At 37.8% G+C, this 22487-nt stretch overlaps 1 protein-coding gene across 2 annotated transcripts in view; it reads right to left on the minus strand.

Moving 5' to 3' along the window:
• Positions 1-22481, minus strand: part of PICALM (phosphatidylinositol binding clathrin assembly protein) — a 66322-nt gene extending 43841 nt beyond the window's left edge. For both annotated transcript variants that reach the window (XM_010187410.1, XM_010187409.1), the window contains exon 1: positions 22463-22481. The gene's annotated coding sequence lies outside the window, so the exon portion shown is untranslated. The remainder of the gene's footprint in view (positions 1-22462) is intronic.
• Positions 22482-22487: the final 6 nt, after the last annotated feature.

The raw sequence follows: 22487 nt of genomic DNA on the forward strand, positions 1-22487 counted from the left end.
GGATTGCCAAGCACTGGAACAGGTTGCCCACAAAAGCAGTGGAGTCTCCAGTCTTTTAAGTGGAAATACTTAAAAACACGAGCAGATGTGGCACTTCAGGACATGGTTTAGCAGTGGACTTGGCAGGGTTAGGTTTATGATTGGACTCAATGATATTAAAGGTCTTTTCCAGCCTAAATTATTCAATGATTCTATAGAATGATCCTGGTGCAAGATTCAGCAGTTAAGCTTGCGCAGGGCAAACTGCTACAAAATACATTTTTTAAACAATTATGTGGAAATTAGAACAGAAATTTGGGAATATAAGTTACTATAGACTACATACTGCCTTCATAGTTTGGCAAGCTACAGTGGAGTGATCTATGGACTAGCATCTTCAAGAGCTGCAATGAAGGAGTTCATCCCTTCAGCATTGATGAAAAAAATATGGCAAAATATAGTTCTTCCAAACTGGCAAAATTTGGTCTAAAACAGGACCAAAAGAATCTTCATAATCAGAGCACTTTGCTCCTCATTTCCACATGTATGAGATACTGCAGTCCTGGGAAGCTGCTCGTATACAACATTCAGCCTAACTCAACTAGAAAAGAAACCAACTCACAGATCTTGCCAGAAACTCAAGAATTTTGTATCACTAGAATTAGCCCAATTTATTTCTTTTTTAAAATTTACTAAAGAACAGATCTCCAAGAGCAGCTCCACAAGACAAGCAGATCAGTTACTACTGCTCCTGTTTAAAACATCTGGTTTCCACACTGAACCTATCCAGTGCATGAGCAGCTTTGCTCAGACATCAGGTTTTCCTTTGCTCCTTCCTAAAGATACTACAGGTATAGAAAAACATTAACAGCCTGAACTTATATATCCACAATCTGCACATACTTAGCTCCAGGTCCAACAGAAATCTCCAATTTATTCTGTGAGGCCCAATAACAAGTCCTGTATGTGAATAGTTCATTGATTTATTTTTTTTAAAATATTATTAAAGTACCACCCTAGTTAATTAAGCAAATACATAATTTCTTTGTGTCATTATATTTGGGCAGATGTGCACATTGCGTATATCTACCCTACCACAAGTATTGCCAAAGCTTAAAGGTCATTCCAAATAGGCTACAGACTTTGCAGATAACATACGCTGCTTTATTTCAGATTAACTCAACGCCCAGAGAAGAAAAATAGTATGATAAAAGGGATATAAAATCACACACAAATAAACACTTTAATGTAAAATTCTTAATACTTTACTCTTCCAGAATAGTCAGAAGCTAAATATTCTAAAATATAAACCACCAGAAGTTCAGCATGTCAGAAGTGAAGTTCCCAACAAACTCTATGAATTTGTCAGGGAGGTCTCACATGCCTTAACACATCATCTTTTCTCAACAGAATGAAGGCCAAAAATTACTATTTGACTTTATATGCATATTAATGGATCCAAAGTATAAGCCAAGAATGCATCAAATCAAGTTTACCTAATTGGTAAATTTATAACTGAAGCCAAAACACAGAGCAGTTTCTTTTTTATATATAAAAAGAAATGTAAAACATTTCTTGAATGAGTTGAGCAATTATTTTTATAAGATTATGTTCAATAGAACACAATCCTTTTAGCATACAGATTAGCTTTCAAACTGAAGAGATACCACGCCAGTAACTGATACTCCACTTGCACGAGGGAACGCTTGTGGCTCATCATTAATGTTGGGATATGGGACAGTGGTGATACTCGATTTTCCTCAAGAGCATGCATTTGCTTACAGAACAGAATCATACAATTGTCATGGTTGGAAAAGACCTTTGAGATCATCAAGTCCAACCGCTATCTAACCCTACCATGCCCACTTCTAAACCATGTCCCTGAGCACCATATCTCAAAAGCTTTTAAATACATCCAAGGATGGAGATTCCACCGCTGCCCTGGGCAGCCTGTGCCAGGCTTTGATAACCCCTCCAGTGTAGAAGTTTCTCCTAATGCCTAACCTAAACCTCCCCTGGCATTAACTTTACGTCACTTCTTCTTGTCCTATCGGTTGTAACTTGTGAGAAGAGACCCACACCTACCTCGCTACAACCTCCTTTCAGGTAGTTGTAGAGAGCAATAAGGTCTCCCCTCAGCCTCCTCTTCTTCAGACTAAATAACTCCGAGTCCCTCAGCCGCTCCTCTTAAGACTTAAGGCCTTTCACCAGCTTCGTTGCTCTTCTTTGGACCCTCTCCAGCACCTCAATGTCTGATCCATCTTTTCCCCTTTCACCTTCAGCCATACAAAAGGATTTCAGTAAAGTAAATGTGATTTACAAAGCTATTGATACAGGACTATTTTTGTTTCCTCTAGGGGAGCAGCTCGCTTAAGGTTTCCCCCACTCCTCCTAAATGATCTACAGACACATACTGATTTTAAATAGACCCCATCACAGGTTTTGGCAAAGCACACATCCCTCCCACACCTCTCCTTCCCAGGAGGACGTGGAAAATGTTACACAATACAGCAAATAGGTGTTATTGAGGAAAAACAAACAAACAAGCAGACAGACAGTCCATCCAGTCACATTAATGTAACATTTGTCAGCAAATCTCAAATGAAGCAGAAACTGAATTTAAGCACATGCTGTAGCACCAGTAAAGTTTTCCATGGTCAGTTTTTATTTTGTCATTTCCTGAACTAAACGTTTATTTTTAACCTGAGCAGTTCATGTGAAATGTAACAGAAAAGACCAGAATTACCTAACCTCTGTATAGTGCACATTTTTTCTAGCTGTACTGACTTCTTTATATTTCCATAACAGATCATCTTCCTTCCTCCAACAGCAGGCAAGTCAAGATAGCTCCTCATCTCCAAATCTGCCATATAAACACATATTAAGGAGAAGAGTTTTTTGACTTGCTGATGATGGCAATTATTTTGAATTACAGAAGTTAGTTTTTCACTCATCTTGACAAGGTGATTATGAAGAGTTTATTCTGATTTTAACCAGTTACAAAAAAATATCTAAAAAAACAACAAAACTTGAAATTACATCCCAAATACATACCTGCTTTATTTGAAAAATTCGTAAACTCTAGTAAAATCCCTTGAAAACATTTATAGAACATTTAACATACTGTTCTTCTGTATTTAAACACTAGAGGATTTAACTGTGCCATGAAAGGATTTGAGACACTTACAGAAAATGAGAAATATTAAAATAAAGCCAAAATAAAATTATTATTAAAATAGATACTACTACTACAGATTAACAATTCTGATGACTGAACTCTGAATCTGATCCTATACACCCCAACTGACATTTCAAAATAGATAATGTAAGCATATAGTAAATTTTGAAATAATTTCCTGCCTTTTCCACAGGTGATGTCCTTATTTAAATACAGGAAATAGTACTAAAAAGTTTCTGAACATAAGCAAGCAATTTTCATTAGAGAACCAAACAACCTGTCTAAAAACAATATTCAAAGGAGTTTTGAACATGAATTCAAGCACGCAAAATTGATAGTTTCTTAGAATTTGTTACTTCCTCAAATCAATAGATTTGATAAAAGCAAATAAAGTCTGTGCCAAAACAAAGAAACCCTAAATGGCAGACTTAGGTGATCAATCTAGGAAAACAGTGATGTTAAAAATCTCAGTCTGAGCTGGTAAATGACATTTAATCTGCTGGAACAATATTATATAGCCAGTATGTAGTTGAAAAATTAGTAATTATTAAATCTTCATTACATTCACATTTACCAGTAAATACCTCCATTTGCAGTTTAGAACTAAATATGCCATAAACAATATTTGTTTGAATTTTAGTTTTGTTTTTCTTCTGAATAAACCCATCTGTAGCACAGTGCTTTGCTAGGAGGAGTCTTCTACAGCAGACTTCCCAGTCACTTTATGCAAGTCCCCTGGAGGGGGAAACAAGGAAACCTGAAGCACACATTTCTTATCATTAACAATAAAAATTCCAGTTGAAAATTCTTCCTCTGCATACAACATTATTCTAAGAGCTACATGCACTAACTCAGGAAATAATTTATGGAAGAGTTAAAGAAATCCGAGAAGACCTACTCTGTTCGGGGCCTTCCATGTTTAAAAAGGAATGTGATTTAATCTTATTTTGTATTAGATAAGCAGGATAAAAGATGCAGAACGCAGGTTTAATATAGCGTAGAGTAACTTGTTCTACAGCCAGCAACTTGTATTTTCATTTCATCAAGTCGCATCTTGTCCTTTTTTTCCAATTCAAATAAGACTATCGTGTCCTCTCTCCTACTTAAAGCTGTGATTTCTAATTGGAATTCCTAGAAACTACTTTAAATCTCTACCAGTAACTCTGGGAACTCAGCATTACTGCCTCGGGTATCTCTGTCTAGATTTACACAACTACACAACTCTTACTACTACTACAGCAACTCTGACTAATCTTTATTTCTTATGTTTGACAACTTTAAAAACTTACTTGGATACCTTTTCTGAAAAATACCAGTAAAGATGTGTTCAGCTGGAAAACTGCTTCAATGAAGACTTCTCTAACATTAGGAGCGTCCACCAAAACTCATCAGCAAACAAAGCATCAATAAATCAAAAAATAAAAGAAGTTTAAAATAAGGGAAGTGCAACTCAGAAACCAATAGCTAAATCACACTGACAAACAACATTAAATTTTTTTCAATTATTTTTCTCAATTCCCATATGCAGGTATATGCCAAATTACCATTTTGATCCAACATTCCTCCTGATTATTCAAAGTTCTCCACAGTTACAAACACTGCAGCTAAGCTACCTTTACAGAATCAATTTCTCAGGACATAGCAGAACACTGATTCCCAACTAACTTCCTACCTTTAAACTTGCTGAGCACCCCCATCACACTTTAAAGGCCAACATCAAAACTCGGATAAACTGTCTCAATAGCTCCAGTCACATGTTGTAAATACCACACTCTAATTTCAAGTCCATTTGGCTCATTAATCCAGAAACAGTTACAGGCACAATTACATGAGTGCAAGTCTGCCATGATGACACGTGAACAAGTTAGAGCAGTTTAGAAACAGAATCTACCAACCCCATGAACCTTCCTCTTACCTGCTCATCTAATCGGTTACATTTCTCCTTGGAAAAAAATCTCGAGTGCAAGCTGTTCTGCTCATCCTGCAAGCACCATCACATTACACTTTCAGACAAGAAGTTGCTGGTATTCTGTTAAATAATATATTTTCTTAAATTGAGCTTAATTAAAACATTAAATATTATTAAAATAATATCTATATTTTTAAGAAAATACCTGAATTGCCAGATCATCATAGCAGAATAAATAAGTCATACATACTTAGGATCACCAAGCTATAAAATAATTTATGTTGGGCAGAACCTCTGGAGGTCATCTAATGATGACCTTTTATCATCTAATCCCACATCTGAAAGGGTCCATTCAGACCAACTGGGTTTGCTAAGCTCCCCTCAGCTACTGCAGAGTCTTGACTGCACATATGGCTTGTTGGAGTCTGGATCCCTCCGAGTTCTCAAAAACATACGATTGTGAAACCAGTACCAGTGACAACCAGTTTTGATCAGTTTTATGACTTTTCTTCTCCCTTTTTATATAAGGAAAAGTTATCAAGCTTCCAGCTGAACAAACTTATCACTCTCTACAACGACTTGAAAGGAGGTTGTAGAGTGGTGGGTGTTGGTCTCTTCTTCCATGTAATTAGTGATAGGACAAGAAGAAACGGCCTTAAGTTGCACCAGGGGAGGGTTAAATTGGATATTGGGAGGAATTTCTTTACTGAGTGGTTAAGCACTGGAAGGGGCTGCCCAGGGAGGTGGTGGAGTCCCCATCCCTGGAGGTGTTCAAGAAGCACCTGGATGTGGCACTTGGGGACATGGTTTAGTGGGCATGGGGGGTGGGTTGACAGTTGGACTTCATGATCTTAGAGGTCTTCCAACTTTCACAATTCTGTGATTCTGTGTAACTTGGAGCTAGGGGATGTGGCTTTTGTGGCTACTGCTACAAGTTAACTCATCCCTTCATTCCCCTAATATCTCTACTCTTCAAATTGAATACAAACCATAGCTTGATTCACCTAGACCTTGATGCACATCACATAAGTTAGTTTCTCAGACCAACACAAACTTGTAAGGACAGGTCAGGATGGTTACAGGAACAGTTAAACCAGGAGAACCAGCAATGGGGAAGCAAGAGTGAGCCTTAAATTACACTTTCCTTCCAACTCCCTCCCTTTACATTATTTCAAACACCAGGTACTTTATTTTCAAAACCCCTCATAACAACTCAATTGCTATCAAATCACAGGAACCCCTAAAGTTTGGAAAGGGCCTCGGTTAACATGCAATTCCTCTACTTCACCTTCAACATAACTACCCACAGGGCATTTTTTCATGACATCTCACCAACATGAAACAGGGTAATCCCATTCCTGTCTCAACCTGCTAACAGCCACACACTTCCATTGCTTATGTTATACCAGCACTGGTGTATTTCTACAGAAGTATCTAAAAGGTATCAAGTTACCTTTCTGAAGATTAATTTTCCAGGTCCTTTTTATCTGCTGTTTTTCAGTACTAACATTTTTATAGACAGCTGCCAAAAATTTGAAATATTTTTTAAAGCTAGAATCAATTTCATTTCAGATTAAGTTTCCCAATTTGAATTCAACTAACTTCAGTAAATACTCCTTAGCATACCTTTCTTCTTGTAAAGAATAACTATATTTAATATTTGGTCACCATTCCCTCTCTTGCAAAGCTTGAAGAAAAGAGGCCAGTTACTCTTCGAGCCATCTTAGTCTAATTTTCTCCACTTTTAGACAGGCATCTTTTTAAGCTAATTATTTTTGGATGCAGTTATGAAACTAAAGATTATGGATCTCTGGAGTGGATATGGCATACTGGCAAACATTCCTTTACATGAATAATCAAGTGATTCCACATCTTTCTGCAAAAGAACCATTTTGACACAATAAGCAACACCTCTACTTGGGATTTTTACTGGTATAGTTTTTCATCACAGCTTTCTTAATATGTCATTTTAATGACCATGTTATAAGCTCTTCTTAGCACAAAAATACACAGTTTTACTATGAATCCAACATGCAGAGATGGTTTTTAAGAATACATATATAAGCAATGTTTATAAACGGTGAAGCCATGCTCAATGAGAAAAGCAGCCCACAGCTATTCTGGGCACAATTACCTATACAGGTAAGATTTTTTTTTTGCCCCATTTTAAGTAACACTCATGGCAGCTTTTCAGATATCCAGGTACTTTTCTTCTTCTTTCCTTGCAAAGTTCCAAGTTGTATCAATATTGCATTACTCTTAAAATACTTAAAGTTCTTTCTCTAAACAAATCAGCTGCTGCTTCAGCACCCTGAGGCTGAGAAATACCCAAGACACACCAAAACTGCTGATTGCTTTTGCTCCACATTCAATTCCTACAGTACCTTTCAAAGGCATTTTATCATGAAATCGAGTCCAAAATAAGTATTAGCTCCCCCACACACACACCAGCACATAATTATCATTGAAAAGTACCTGCAGACTTATAGTTTTGATGCTATCTTTACAAACATGCTCAATAATGAGCCTATGAATCATATTCTAAAGGTGATTCTTGATTAAAAGATGAAAAATGTCCATATTAGCCAACTAACATGACAATTCCTGCATAAACAGTATATTTATGCATACTTCAAGTATTTAAACCACTGGCCTGTTTAAACCAGGGAGAAGCAAATATTCTTTATCACTGATCACATGCTAGTTTCAACGCATTCATGAATAAAACTATAAATATTTGTTCAAAACTAAGTGAGTATTTTCAGTGCATGTAACTGCAAACACTTGAGGATGCATCCACTTTTTTAGGTTCTGATGAGCTAGAAAGCAGGTAGGTAACTTAAGGGTTCTGTACAAGCAGTGCTGCTTGAAAATACATCAGGACAGGTGGCCGGGCAGGCTTTGATTTTTGAGTGACAGCCATCTGATTCAATATTGAAATAAATATTTAATATATTAGAGTATAATATTAGAATGTTAAATTATTGTATTAACTATTATAATGGATATTTAAGTATCCAATATAATATTGAAAAGTGAGTATAGTCACATAGTCATTGAGGACAGTCATACACAGTGGATGGAGGGAAGCACAATAAAACGCATTAGGAGGAACATTTCTATTTTGATGAATACTAATTACTTTGAAAATTTTATATCTTTGGCACTACTCTTATCTCCTCCTGCAGACAGGAAGCTATTTCAAGCAAAGTCTGCATACATGCGAGTTTATCCTAGGATTTTACCTTAAGATGCATACAGAAGACACGTAACACGGTTTAAAGAAAGCAGAGATCAGTATGTGATGCCAAAGATATTAACCAGGTCTCTTCATCACCACGTACACATTGAATATGTTATCATGCTGTTCTCTATCTTTCTCTCTGACAAGAATAGTGCCCAAGCCATCTGCTTTTGCATACCATCAATTTTTGGTTAAAGTACGCACTTATAGCCCTTCCCTTCAGCTCCAAAGGAACTCAGTCTGTAAATATTCCATAGCTATTACATCTCCCTACAATAAAAAGGAGTTGTGCTAATGGATGTGTGTTAAAAACAAGAAATACATGAACAAGCTGCTGTTGTTTTGCCAGTAGTAAGCAACCAACCCTTGGAGGCTGCTCTCAAATACCCCCTAGACTCACACAAATCACTACAATATGCCCTTACGTGGCAGCTTGCTCATACAGTAACAATGAGGGGAGATTTAGACTAGATATCAGGAAGAAATTCTTTACTGTGAGGGTGGTGAGGCCCTGGCCCAGGCTGCCCAGAGAAGCTGTGGGTGCCCCCTCCCTGGCAGTGCCCAAGGCCAGGTTGGACAGGGCTTGGAGCAGCCTGGGCTGGTGGAGGTGTCCCTGCCCATGGCAGGGGTTGGACCGAAGGAGCTTTAAGGTCCCTTCCAACCCAAACCATTCTGTGATTCTATGATTTTTATCATCAGCAGACACTGCAGAACAGAAAATCCTCAATAAGCACAACTCTGTAGCTGTTTCACAGCGAGACTACTTTTAATTTTTCAACAAGGTGATCTCCACTTGCAGGATTAAGTACCATAGTTGTTGATGCCACCACTTGTGAGAAAGCTAAATGGCCTCTTCAAAGCTCCCGGTCCCAGAGCTCACCTTGTCTGTATGGGACTGAGATCAAACCTGTTAAAAAGTATATGCAAAGGCAGCCAAAGTACCTGTGCTACCTTCCAACATCTGTGACTTCCTTAAAAAAACCCAACCAAAGAAAACACACCTGACTTCGTGCACAGCACATTGTCAGCCAACACCTCTAGCACAGTTTCTAAATCTAAATCTATGTCTCTTGTCAATATATGAAGTATTCATACAAGTGTAATTATAGGTGCTTGAGATGTTTAACTTCCACATTGCTTCATTCTAAAAGGTGCATCCAAAGGTAGTTTTGTAGTAGCAGTACCACCACTCCACAGCATAGAGAAACAAACCACCCCTGAGTGTTAACACCAGCCTGACCTCCTGCCACATCTCAATGAACAGATTCTCAAGCAAAACAATTCTCTTGATCCATGTTATTTTACAACTAAGCACACACAAGCAATTCACATTTTTCCTTTTAACTAGACAGTTTAATAGACAAAAACAAGCTGCCCAAAGAGGTTGTGGAGTCTCCTTCTCTGGAGACATTCAAAACCCGCCTGGACGCGTTTCTGTGTGACCTGGTCTGGGTGATCCTGATCTGGTAGGGGTTGGACTGGATGAGCTTTTGAGGTCCCTTCCAACACCCAATATTCTGTGATTCTGTGAAAACAAGGACAAGAAATAACCAAAGCCATCTGATCTGAGGTTTTCCTACTTCAGTATTTCACTATTTCCTACTTCTCATTTCACTAGCTCAAAAGCCTTTTCTAGCAAACTTGCTTGGAATACTTGTTATTCTCTCCTATTTTAAAAATAAGACCTTGGAAATCAAATTTCCTTCTGAACAGAATCTAATTCAGAGCGAGAACAGCACATTTTTCCTGAAGACCTTTGGGAGCTGTCAGGAAACATGGATTTGAGTTAGAGGAGTAATGCCTCTGTATTTGACTACCTCCATCAGTGCTGAAACTGCAAACGAGAATGTCTATATCCACCACTGTACACCAAAGCTTTTTGGTCAAACTACGACCTTCTCTTCCAGTTTCTGGAAAGCCCTCATGCCAAAACACATCTTCTACGTTGCAGTCGCCCAGACCATGTAATGCCTGCAGCACACTGGTGTCCTCAGCAATCCAGAAATTATATAGCACAATAAATTCAATGTAATTAAAGCTGTGCATTGTAAAAATATTTAAATGCATCGTAGGACATCTTTCTTGGCAGATGCCATCATCTACAGCTTTACCTACAGCAAAGGGCTGTCCAGTTAATTACTGGCAAAAAAACCCCAGACATCTCATTTTATGGAAATGTGCCTTCTTTTGTCAAGAGTTCATGTTAGTTCAGTGTACAAAATAAGCTGTACTGTCAAGAGACTCTAACAGTAAAACAGCATCTATTATAGGTCCTTTTGACCTTGCAGTATATTAGTTAAAAACACCACCCCCCCACATTTAACTGCTCTTCATATACTTATACAGAATAGCAAAACTAAGAGTTTAATCTAATAAATTGAAAAATCAGGGAAACTTTCACACCTAACACCAAAGTTTAACCCATATCCTAAAATTGTATGATTACTAAATCACATTCTTCCTACATCATGAAGATGCAAAAATTACTAAGTAATTTGAATTCATTTTAATACAGGAAGTATCAAAAATCCAGTATATAAACTTACTGAAAGTGGTGCAATTTCTAGCACACAAGAAACAAAAGGAAGTCCAAATGACTTACATTTTTAAAAATCAGTATTATTTATTGCAAGACACTGCTATATAGTTTTTCTTATAAAAAGCATGATGCTCATCTACTGGAGTAAAACTCCTCGGGTAGCAGGCTTCAGCACAGATTCTCATGACAAATAAACTTTACAGACTGCAATCCAGCTGTGTAACATTTCCTATTCTGCACGGAAAAATACGTATATCTTACTCTTCTGTTGATCTTTCAGAAATATCTACAGCAGTGCCTTGTCAGATGATAGCTTGTTGAACAGAGCTTAAGAGTTCTTAATGAAAACTGTAGCTCTGATTTCAGAGCTTACAAAACATAAGTAGCCACCTAATGAAAGTGGAAAAAGGGGGAGAAGTGGGGAAAATAAGGCAAAGTCAAGAAACCCATGCTGCTAATAAGCAAGAAAACACAGATTTCATGAGGGAGTTTTGCTGAGGAACACTTCTGTAGTTTCTGTAACAGAAACTGCTCAACCTCTATTCACTGACAACACGGGGCAATAAAAACACTTGGCCAAAGCTTGCTGCAAAGCTTTCCTTAGCAAATCTCAGCAAGCAGACATAGGTGGTGATAAATTGCTTTATTTAAATTATGTACCTATTATATCATACAATGTGTTTTCTTAAAGACAAAAAAAATTCTGACAAACCATTTGAATGTGCAAAACAGCAAGTCCTTGAACTTCAAATATTTCTCATTCAATGAAAGCCAAACACCAATCTTCTCCCACAAAGCAATTGGCAGAAAAATCACCCAAGACAGCACAGGTTTACACAGCTGAGTCCTTGAGCTACTACCTCAGAGATCAAACAGGCCAAGTTTTGTACTCCCTGATGTTACCAAAAACAGTTGAAATACACAGTTTTGCAGAACATGACTGAGACTTTTCTATCTCTGTGCTGAAAAACTGAAGGAAAAATAGTCAGCTTCGTAACAAAGCATGCTGATAGTATAAAGTCTGAAATTAATTCTAGACATGAAATTGTGAAATTGTGTTGCTTTCCTTCTATTCCTTGCTCTTTCCCCTAAATCTCACAAGTGATTTCTTCATGTGAAAGGCCATCTACATACCAGCCATCTCTATAGGACTTCTGTCTACTGCTAAATTAGACTAAACCTCATTTTTCCCAGCAGGAGCAGGAGAAAGAAGCATAACAAAAACCATGCTAACATATTTGATCATGTGCAAAATTGTAGTAATTTCGGTTTTAAAAGTGTCACTGCTTTCTCAATGACTAATTTTTTAAGCAACTAAAATTGAAGATACCCGGATCTAGAGTACTTCTTGCAGTCATTGTAATGAGAGCTCCGTCAATTCCATACCATCTATTTCACATTTTGCACTTAAAGTAGATGTACTCAAAGAGGATTTGTCATGACAGCCATTTTCATACCTTTTAATTTGGCCATGCTGGATCAGATTTTGACATGGACTGTAAGCAAAGTGGATAAAACAGAGTACTGGAGCTTAAAGAAAAAAAAATAGTTTCCAAAAAATCACCTTTCTCCTCCATCAAAACACAGACACCTTCATAAAACTGTTTCAACTGACACTCCTATACTGTGAGTGCGCAGTTCTCCCATGAAGGGAGGCAGTCAAGTAAAGGAACAGCAAAAATCCTCCATGCTATTAATAGAAATGTTGGAAATGCCTGCCTAATTTAGCTTTTACTTCCTTCTTCAATTTAGACTAACATCTCCCATGAGATATTTGGAGCTCCCTGAGCAAACATCCCTGAGCAAACTCACCCTGGCTCATCACAAGTGCAGCTTCAATGCACACTGGAGCAGCACCCTTTTACAGAGGCGTAACAGCTAAAGGATCAAAACTATCCTTTACAGCCCATGTCAGAGTAAAAAATTTAAAATATACAGTGATACAGGTTAGGGTGGCGCAGGAATGGTCTTCATTGAACATGGAGAGTGAAAATGAAGTTCTAATTTTCCGGCACCAAACATTAAGTTTTACTGATTTTCACATTACAAAGGGGAACTCATCCTCTTAAAGCAACACTGTTATGTCCGAGTTTCACAAATCCAGATCTGCTTGTGCCCTTAATCCCCAGTTCTAGAGACCGTTCCCGAGCATTTTATTAGTTACCATGTGGTTATCAAGTTTCAGAGCAAACATGGAGCTTCAAACCCTTCAAATCCTGTTTCAAACTTAAGGGAAGTTGTACACAGAAACAATTCCTCTGAATCCCACAGCTTTCAGACAGGAATTTCTCTATTTACCACGTGCAATGCCATGTCCCTATCACAAACAGCCTCCAAGATAAACTAAAGCCAGGAGCAGAAGTAAATAACATCTGCCTTTTGGTCCTCAGTAAAAGAAAAGATTACTTCAGACAGATTCTATCTTTAAAATGAAATTATTTCATAAAGAAAAGCTCTAACAATGCAAATTATAGTTATTTCATTTGCTTCAAAGTAATATTTGTTTACTGGTTAAAAGCTCAGAGCTAAAAGAATATGGAGTTATAGTAAAACTGGTGTTATAACATCTTGTGTCAGCCCTAGTACATACCAAGGGGCTGACCACGATCCTGCCTACAAAGGCTCCTCATTAATAGTGTGAAATAAGGACAAAAGTCTCTCTTCTAGTGCACTCTATTTTACTCACAGATAATTAAATCTGAAAAAATTAAGAAAGTCTCCTATAAAATAACTGTGTGTAAGCAAAAAGAAAAACAAAACAAAACAGAAAATCAGTGCCCAGAAATGTAAGAGCTTCAAATTCATAAAAATGCAATCCCAAACAGCAGAGGTTGAACTTACTTTGCTGTTCCCTGGTATCTGAAAACTAACATGAAAGATCCTCCGGATTTCTATCAACTTACACCCCAGATACAGTGCTGAAACAAATTTCACGTATTATATATTTTTAATGCAATGTAATTTGCTAGGAAATTTACTTAATTTATGTTTTAGCTTTAATTATGTTTGCTGAAACTTCCTATGTAATTCATATCTTTATTATAAATACAGCCCAGGACCGCAAAAGTGTTCATATTTGGTTTCCACTGACTTCTCTCTCATTCTTATGACTAAAATCCACTTCACTTTATTTTTTGATACTTCAATTTTACACTGCAATGCTATACTGTGACACTCATGACTGAAATGCAAGCACTCCAGGGAGATAACTCCTATTGAATTTAAGACAAGTTATTAATATATTACATAGAGTTTTATTAAAAGGTTAATAAATCCAAATTAAGTAATTAGAATAAAACCCAGGTAATTAGAATATGCCTACATCAATGAAAGCAAAGTGGCACAGACTATCACTCTGAGAGTTAATTCTAAATTAAAATCTAAGGATTTCAGTATATTTCTAAACAGTACAAAAATCTGGTTTGTCATGAGGGAAAAAAAGAGCACAAGGATACTGTTCAGAAAGTCTTTTTTTTCCTGTTTAACTGCAACTATGATTTGAACAGTACTAACTGTAGGTCATGATGCTTAAAAAGCAATTGCAAGTAGAACATGTGAATTTCACTCCTAAAACTTACAAACTGACACAACCACTTATATAAATATTAAAATTAAGTAGCTCTTGTAAGACACCACAGGATGAAGGCATTTCATGAGCAAGCTACACTCAATGAAGCCAGCTTTACATCAATACAGAAATGAAGAACTGCTTTCTGAACTACAGCTGTATGTAGCTGCTACACAGAATGAAGTAAATCTTCCTAACGGACTGATTTTTAAGTGAAAGTTATTTTTAATCTCTTCATAGTAGTATATTTGCTGAATTATGACCACCACTGGTTTCTGGCAAATAGAAAAAGGGACAGGCAAAAACCCTCAAATTACACCACCAAAGATGAAATTACACCACCATTCTCAGCATGGCAGTTTAACCATCACAACAGTTTAAACAACTTTTAACATTTCACATAAAAATAAGGTCAGGTCATGAATACATAGAGTTGTGGATCGGAAAAACTCTGAAGTAGAGTAGATCGGAAAAAGTCTGAAATAGGCTACAAGGATCACTGCAACTGTTATGGCAACATTGGCGTGGTGGGGAGAGAGAGGAAGGGCATAAATCAAATTCAAACTCAAGTGTGACCCAATTTCCTATTAAATACTGATCCATTTGTCAGCAAGACCAGGAGATATCAGCTAAATAAACCAAAAGCAACTGCAAACAAACGTAGGTAAAATGCTGATGTGATTTCTAAGGGACACAACATTACATACCAAAACTAAGCCCAAAATAAAAAGCACACATCTGAAAAGCGAGAGATGGGTACAGAAACACTGCATTATCCCATTACAGCTCATCATCCACCCCAGAAGAATTCAAATATCTCCAACAGCAAAGCTAGCTACAAGCAGCCCCTTCAGAACGCCAAAGGACACAAAGACACCTACTTCTACCCCTGGATAGCCAAGAAACTTAACCTTTTGGTTTGGCATTGAAAAAGCAAATAAATAAATGAATAAATAAATTTAAACTGTGTTTACTTCTCTTTGCAACTTGAGTTTAGTTTAAAACATGGTATATTATCCATTCTGGGTACTGAAATCCAGTTTAGTACTGTAACTCTAGGAAGTTGGTTTTGTTAGGGCTTTGGGGGACAGGGAGGAGGTACATTTTGCTTTTTAACAAAACTAATTGAGGAAGGATATGAATTTCATTATCACCTTTTTCAACGGGATTATAAAAAAACAGTTTTTACAAGACATTAATGTGGAAAAACTTTTCTTTATACACTAAATATTTGACTAGTAAACTGTTACTAAGGATTCATAATTTTTGCTTTAACTTGTATTAAATTAACTATTAAAAACTACCAAAGGTTACAAACAGCAGAGGTACTTTGTTGATGAAATAACACACAGTTGGCAACAGGAATAGCTGAGCTACATGCTACCGCAAGTACCATGTTTAGAGTAAATATGTGAAATACCAGAGCGCAGTTTCAACTCGTGCAAACTTCGCACTTCCTACATGAGCAGAAGCATCACCACTGCTGGAGCGCACGGATGTTGTGACTGAAGGGCTGCTTGCTTGGCAGGAAGCAATAAAGAACATTAAGTTAATATTTCAAAAGTGCCTTCTGAGGACAACACGTGGAAAGGGGAAAAAGAAGGCGCTGACGTAGTAGCTCTTCCTCAGTAAGTGAGCATCGGGCTGAAGGAAATTATATAGGAGAGCTCAGAATGCATATTAAACCCACCTTTTCTATTTTTTTTTAATTTTATAAACCATGCATACGTCATGGCATGAACTAAAATAAAACCACAGGATTTCCCTTTATGCCACTGTGTGTTCTTTCCAGTAAATTTTCTTATGCTTCATGCTAGGAATTGACACACCCAAGTTAGATTTTGGTGTAGATCTTGCTATTTTACACCCTCTGTTCTGAAGTAAAACTTATAAAAGCCTAATTTACTAATGTTTACTATTGCAAATGATCCAGATAAGCATTACTTTAATAAAGCTCCTTTAGCAAAATAGTACAGATGTTTGTCACAAGCAGAAAATCCAGTGTATGTGTTAAGTCTTTATGAAACGCTTAACTTCATTAAGTTATTTTCACACAGTTAAATACAGCTTAGTTCCCTAATTTCTCAAATCTCAATACCCAATTTGTCACACATTACTCATAACTTGGATTTGTCATTAGTAGACTTGAGCATACAAGTTAACACTGAATATACTAATATTATTTTGAGGTTTAGGAACTACCAGCTAATTGATAAAGCTCTGATGTAAAGCTAGGGGTGAAATACAAAGTACAACAGTATTTTCACTTTGAGTTTAGAAGGATAGACAGTTAATAAAACTTTATACCTTGCCTGCTCACAATCACGTTTCACAATGGAGAAAAATGCTAGAAAAGGAAGAAAAATATCAAAACCAACAATTTAATATCAACATCAGCTTCTTTCCTTTCCGCTTGGTTGCGGCTTTTTGGCCAGTTATTTCTTGTTTACTTCTAATGCAGTGCAGGCATAATCAGTAATAAAATCTCTCTCCTACCTAAGCCTTTGCAAGATAACATTCAGCTCCAAATTACAACTGCTTCTAGCATTAAGGCTTCAACTGGCAGGAAATCAAAATGGTTAAATTCACATACTAGCAGACAAAAATGTTCTTTGACACAAAGCAGAGTTTTTGTTGCTGCAGCAGCAGTTTGCAAAGATACTTAGAAGTAAGAACATATACTTGAGATTACTGCTTTAAACTTGCATTATGAACTATTTGGAAATGTTTAATGACTGTCCCATTACAGGACTTGAAGATTTTATAAACAAGTCACAATTTCTTCTAACATGCTTGAGGAACAGCTGCTGCACAGTATACAGAAAATATAAGAGTGTGTAGTAGACCAGTGGGCTATTTTTAAAGTGATAATTGATGTTTGAGAACTAATGAGTGAAAAATTTGAAAGATATTGAGAAACTTATATTTAAGAAGGCTGTTTAAAAAATTAAGCTTTCAAATATAAAATGTGTCTGCTTCAGAAAACGTGTTGCATTTTCCAGGGAGAGGACGAAGTCAGTAACTTTTTGCAAATGAACTTCCCCAGCATTTTACCAGCATCACTTGCTCCTGTTGTAACTGATCATGCATTTACATACAGCAACATACATAATGCAGAAAAGAGAAGCTTTGAATTCCATGCTCGATAAGTAATTTCTTCTGTATTATTATGCAGACTAGCGTTACTTTGCAAACCAAGTCACTAGGAACAACTTAAAACATCCACAGATCAAAACCTGATATCAAGATTAGGAAACAAAGGTTGAAACAAATCATTAGGTCACAGGCTGAACTGTAAGAGAATGTCTCTTCCAAGAATTACTTTTAGAAGATTTATGACTGCATCATAAACAAAAAGTTATTCAAAAATCTTAACTAGAGCTAAAGTCCGAAGTTACACGACACCTGAACAACCACAGCTGATGGGAAAGAATGGAAGTGTGAAGAGTCACAGTAAGCTGATTGCAGGTGTCCTACAGCTTCTCCTCCTTAGTTCCTGCCTCTTACCTCATCCGAAGTAGAATATTGCTTCGGGCTAAGTAAAATAAAACAGCTGCAGAACTAAATGGCTATTCTTTCTGCAAATGAGCAGCTGTGGTAGAAAACTGGCCCTCTGGCAGCCTAGAGGAGTATGATAGTTGATGTACTCTGCTAAAAGACACAAAAAAATATTCCAAAGAAATTCTATATAAAAAGGTAGGAAAAGCTGGCTAAGGAAGAAATGATAAAAGATTCATGGAAGAACTCAAGAGAGAAAAATTAATACTTCAAAAGAAAGTTGCAACAATGCAATTATCTGTATTTAAAATAATTACAGTTACACAGAACAAGTTGTAAGCAAAAATAACAATAGGCTGCCTCCAGAAATTTCAGTCAACTATAAAATGGGAAGCAAAGCCATGAGAAACTTCAGGTAATCCTGCCAAAACCAGAAAGAAAATATGAATTTGGTGAAGTACTACAATACCATAGAAGGAATGTGGATAATCTGTTTTACTGGAGAACACATACCCACACACACCAGGAATTAACTCACCACATCACTGAAATAATCCAACGTCAGTATGTAATGGCAGGTGAGCACTTAAAATGCTGGGGTTTTTTTCCCAGCTTTACTACAAATCTCTTGTGAGATACACGGAAAAGCAATGATCCTTGTCTCTTAGTTCTGCAAGATACCTTCTGTGTACCATTTCACTGTCCCCAGTACAGACAAAGCAAGTCTTTAGCTGGACTTTCATTTGCACCAGTAGTAGCCTCTAGACAAAACCAAACCAGCTGACACCATGGAGTTGGGAAATAAACTCCCAACAAGCTCAATTAAATTCACTTTCACTTACACAGCTTCTCTCAAACATCTGCACAACACAGGGCAGGGTGCTGGTTTAACATCGTCTTTAAAAATACCGATTTGTCTTCACAATAAGAGGTCAAGGAAGTTACACTCTGGCATAACTATAGAGAGATTTCCTGTTAAGAATGGATAATTACAGCACTGCAACTTCCTTCCAAGTCATCCATCCGCATTCTCCTTTAAGGAGCACTACTCCATTAGCTACCAGCAGATAGGGTTACTATGCCATAGTCATTCAAGAACCCAACCCTGAATATGTTTCATAGGTACGCAAATATTTTTTGTTTGTTTTCACGCACACAAACATTTTTATGCTATTGAGAGATCACTGCTACAGTGGTTTCACGGAGCTGACCTAGTGAAACCTCCTATTTGGCATTAATTGTGGATATTCTGGTTTTCTTCATATGAATTATCCACCACATATACCTATGGAAACACACCTCCCTCAACAGTCATGTAAAAAAAAAGTGAAATCCGGCAACAGGTTTTCCAGCACCATTTACATTCAAACAACCTAAAGCACTTGCTCTTAGCATCACTGTACAGCAGCGAATACAGCAACCAAAAGCTAAATGCAAAAGAAAGGGCTGCATAAATCAGACTGTAAATTAAACCCACAAACCAGTTCTGAGCTACAACTGCTCAGAGAGGTGCGAAAAGTAGGACAAAGTCCTAAAGAAACTAGGTTTTCTGTAAAAGAAATTTCCTGAACTATACTTTGAGGTTTCAAGACTATTAAACCTGTCTAATTACCATAAAACAAGTAATCCATCATTACAAAAGCAGCACCTTGATTACAAAACAGAATCTTTACCTCAGCTATAAGCCTGAACCTCCAAAGCAAGGGAAAAAGCATATCCTGAGCACAAATATGTGACCTTAAAATGACTGTTCCTACCTATCACAAGCCACGTCTATGTGTTAATTAGAATTGTAATTTTTCTCCCTCAAATCAAACGAGCAACTAAGCTTTGTAACGGGAAAGAAATAACGTTCTTCAGAATAGATTATATTTTTGTCATTATGGGCTAAGAACGCCTGCTTGCATTCTTCAATTATTAAGATAACAGTCACTGAGGGAAATATAGAGCAAATACACCAACCCAGGATGGGGATTACTTCAGTTTTGGAGCTCCACAGACAGCCAAGACCAAGATAAATAAGAACAGGAATAATCACGTGCACAGGTACCTATGTTGGATTTCCCCCCGTATGCATGAGTTAATGTGAGGCTGAGCTACTTCTGTGCGTTCACGATGGCTCAAGCTTAATAAAGAAATAGGACAGTCAGAGATTTTGAGATCTGGACAAGCAATACAAGTATCACATTAGCAAGAATGCACGTCATCGTCACTGAAAATGCCACAGAACCGACTTCATTCCAGAACAGTATCAGAAAACTCAGCTTATCAACTCATCCAGGACATAACCTTTGACAAAGTAAGTTTTAACTGCCATTATCACAATGAACACTAACACGAAAAATATTTAAGTAGTATAGCACCTATGAGGACTGGTGTATTAATTGTCATCCACAGCGAGATGTCAGCTCATAGGACTTATCTAGTAGTTAAACCGTTTGTTGTAAAAGGAAGGTATGTGCAAATAATTCAGAGGTGGGGCTTGAGTCACGGCTTGTGCAAAAAGCATTCATTTTTAAACATACAACCATAAACGGTATTAACAAAGAAAATTTTCAAAATAAGAAACTGTGTGTCATTTCCTGGTGCCAGGAACAGAGACTCCCAATAAACTTATTAGGGACAGCATACAAAACTTATCTACTCATGATCTATTTTAACCACTAAAAAAAGTAACTAGTAAAAAACTAATAAAAAAAAGTTGGCTTTGCTCTGATAAAGGAACTATCTGAAAGAGAGGCAGGAACAAGGACCTTTGACAGTCTACAGCAGACAAGGAAAACACAGAAACAACCATACTGCTTTCTAAGGAAGTTCAAGCACCCTTCTACAGCAGCATTCTATAGATCTCAATTAGGATGTGCCCTAGTAACCACCCTTGCATACACACGTCAGTCTGAAGAGCAGTTTCTGGTCACTCTGATGTTCTTTTTCATAAAGCTTATACCATGAAATAATTCAGCTGCTAAATACCTTACTACTGAAACTGGACTTTTAGCACTATTCCAGGCTAAACCTGACCAAGTTTTTTTTCCAGAAAGCTTCCCTTCTGTTGTGTGAAATCCAGCAACATCACAACTTCATCTGTAAGCCATATGGCAAGGTGTTTTCTCTAACTGAGACTAGGTTAGTTAAAACCCAAAGATTTCCTGTTTCTTCTGACACCCTGGGCTGACCAAAAATTACAAAGTCACTCAGTTACCACTCAGTCTTCAGGCAAGAGATGAAATGGAAGAGGGAATACCAGAAAGAAACTGAAGCTACCCTAAAAAAATAATCACAACCCTGTTACATACTTGCAGAATGACAATTTTTTAAACTTTTAAGTCAGACCATGTTTTGGTGAAAAGAATAACTATGGTACAATTAATCCTAGTACTATCATCTGGTCTTCTCATTTGGACATAGAGCAACTCCCTCAGAAGGCACAAATTCAAGACATGTGAAGACCCAACCTTCTCCTCGCAGATGTGGGTGGGAGAAAAGGAGAAAGCATGCATACAGAAGGCATAGCCACACATCTCTCCAGGATCATTCCTTACATACTGGGGGGGGGGGGAGGGGGGGGGGGGGAAGGGGGGGGGGGAGCAGGGCAGAGAGAAGGGTCCTTAAAAGGCCTAGAATAAAGAGATGCAAGGTAATCAGGTATTCAAGCCAAGAACATCCTCAGTCCTGTGATCTTACAGCTTAGCAACAGACACTAATATGAACTTCAGTACTCATCATTCTCTTCATAATCACCTGGACGGAAAAGAGTTGACAGAACACCTCTTAAGCCTTCCCACCTTAGATCGATTTTTAATACAAACTAAAAAACAGCCAGTCCCTGTATGGGATGTTAAACTGGGGTACTGAAGGTCTAAAGTAGTCCTCTTAGGTCCACCTTATCAAGTGAGGGAGACAGACCAGAAAGGGTAAGACTCGCAAGAACAACCTCACTGAGAGAGATAAGCCCCTCAAAAAACTTATTTCACAATCTTCTATGTGGAAGAGTTATAATAAAGAAACTTCTAATTTTTTTTCCTAGTAGACTATGTGGGAAAGAACTCAGATAACTGATCAACTATTCCTTCTTGAAACTCCTGCACCTCGTCTACAGAATGGGGGAGTGCTGCCCAAGCAAGACACAAACGAGATCAATTAGTACGAAAATTACAGCCCATTCCTCTGCTTAGCCTCTGTGGTTCTCCCTCTCCAAGGAAAAGGTATGAGGCAAGTCCTGTCCTTCAGGAGCTCACATTGTCCAAGGCCCTGTACATTGGGAGGGCTAGTAAGGCCCCTTCTGGAGAGCAGATTCACTGAACAGTCTCTCCCAAGCTTTCCCATCGCCACGTCCCCGATCCTACCCGCCCTCCCCCCATGAGAATGTCCTATGCTGAAACACGCATCGCTTCGCCGCCAGACGAGGCTTCACGCTCCCGGGAGGCCAGCGGGAAAGAAGGCAGCCCCACGGCGAGGACCCCGCTCCACAGGAACCCGGGACAGGGGGGAGCCCGGGGAGCCGCGCGGGGAAAGCCTTTCGGCCGCTATCCCTCCGCGGTACTCACAGTCCAGGTGCTTCTTCTTGGGCCC

Source organism: Mesitornis unicolor, unplaced genomic scaffold (assembly GCF_000695765.1).
Source record: "Mesitornis unicolor isolate BGI_N332 unplaced genomic scaffold, ASM69576v1 scaffold22916, whole genome shotgun sequence".
Lineage (NCBI taxonomy): Eukaryota > Metazoa > Chordata > Aves > Mesitornithiformes > Mesitornithidae > Mesitornis > Mesitornis unicolor.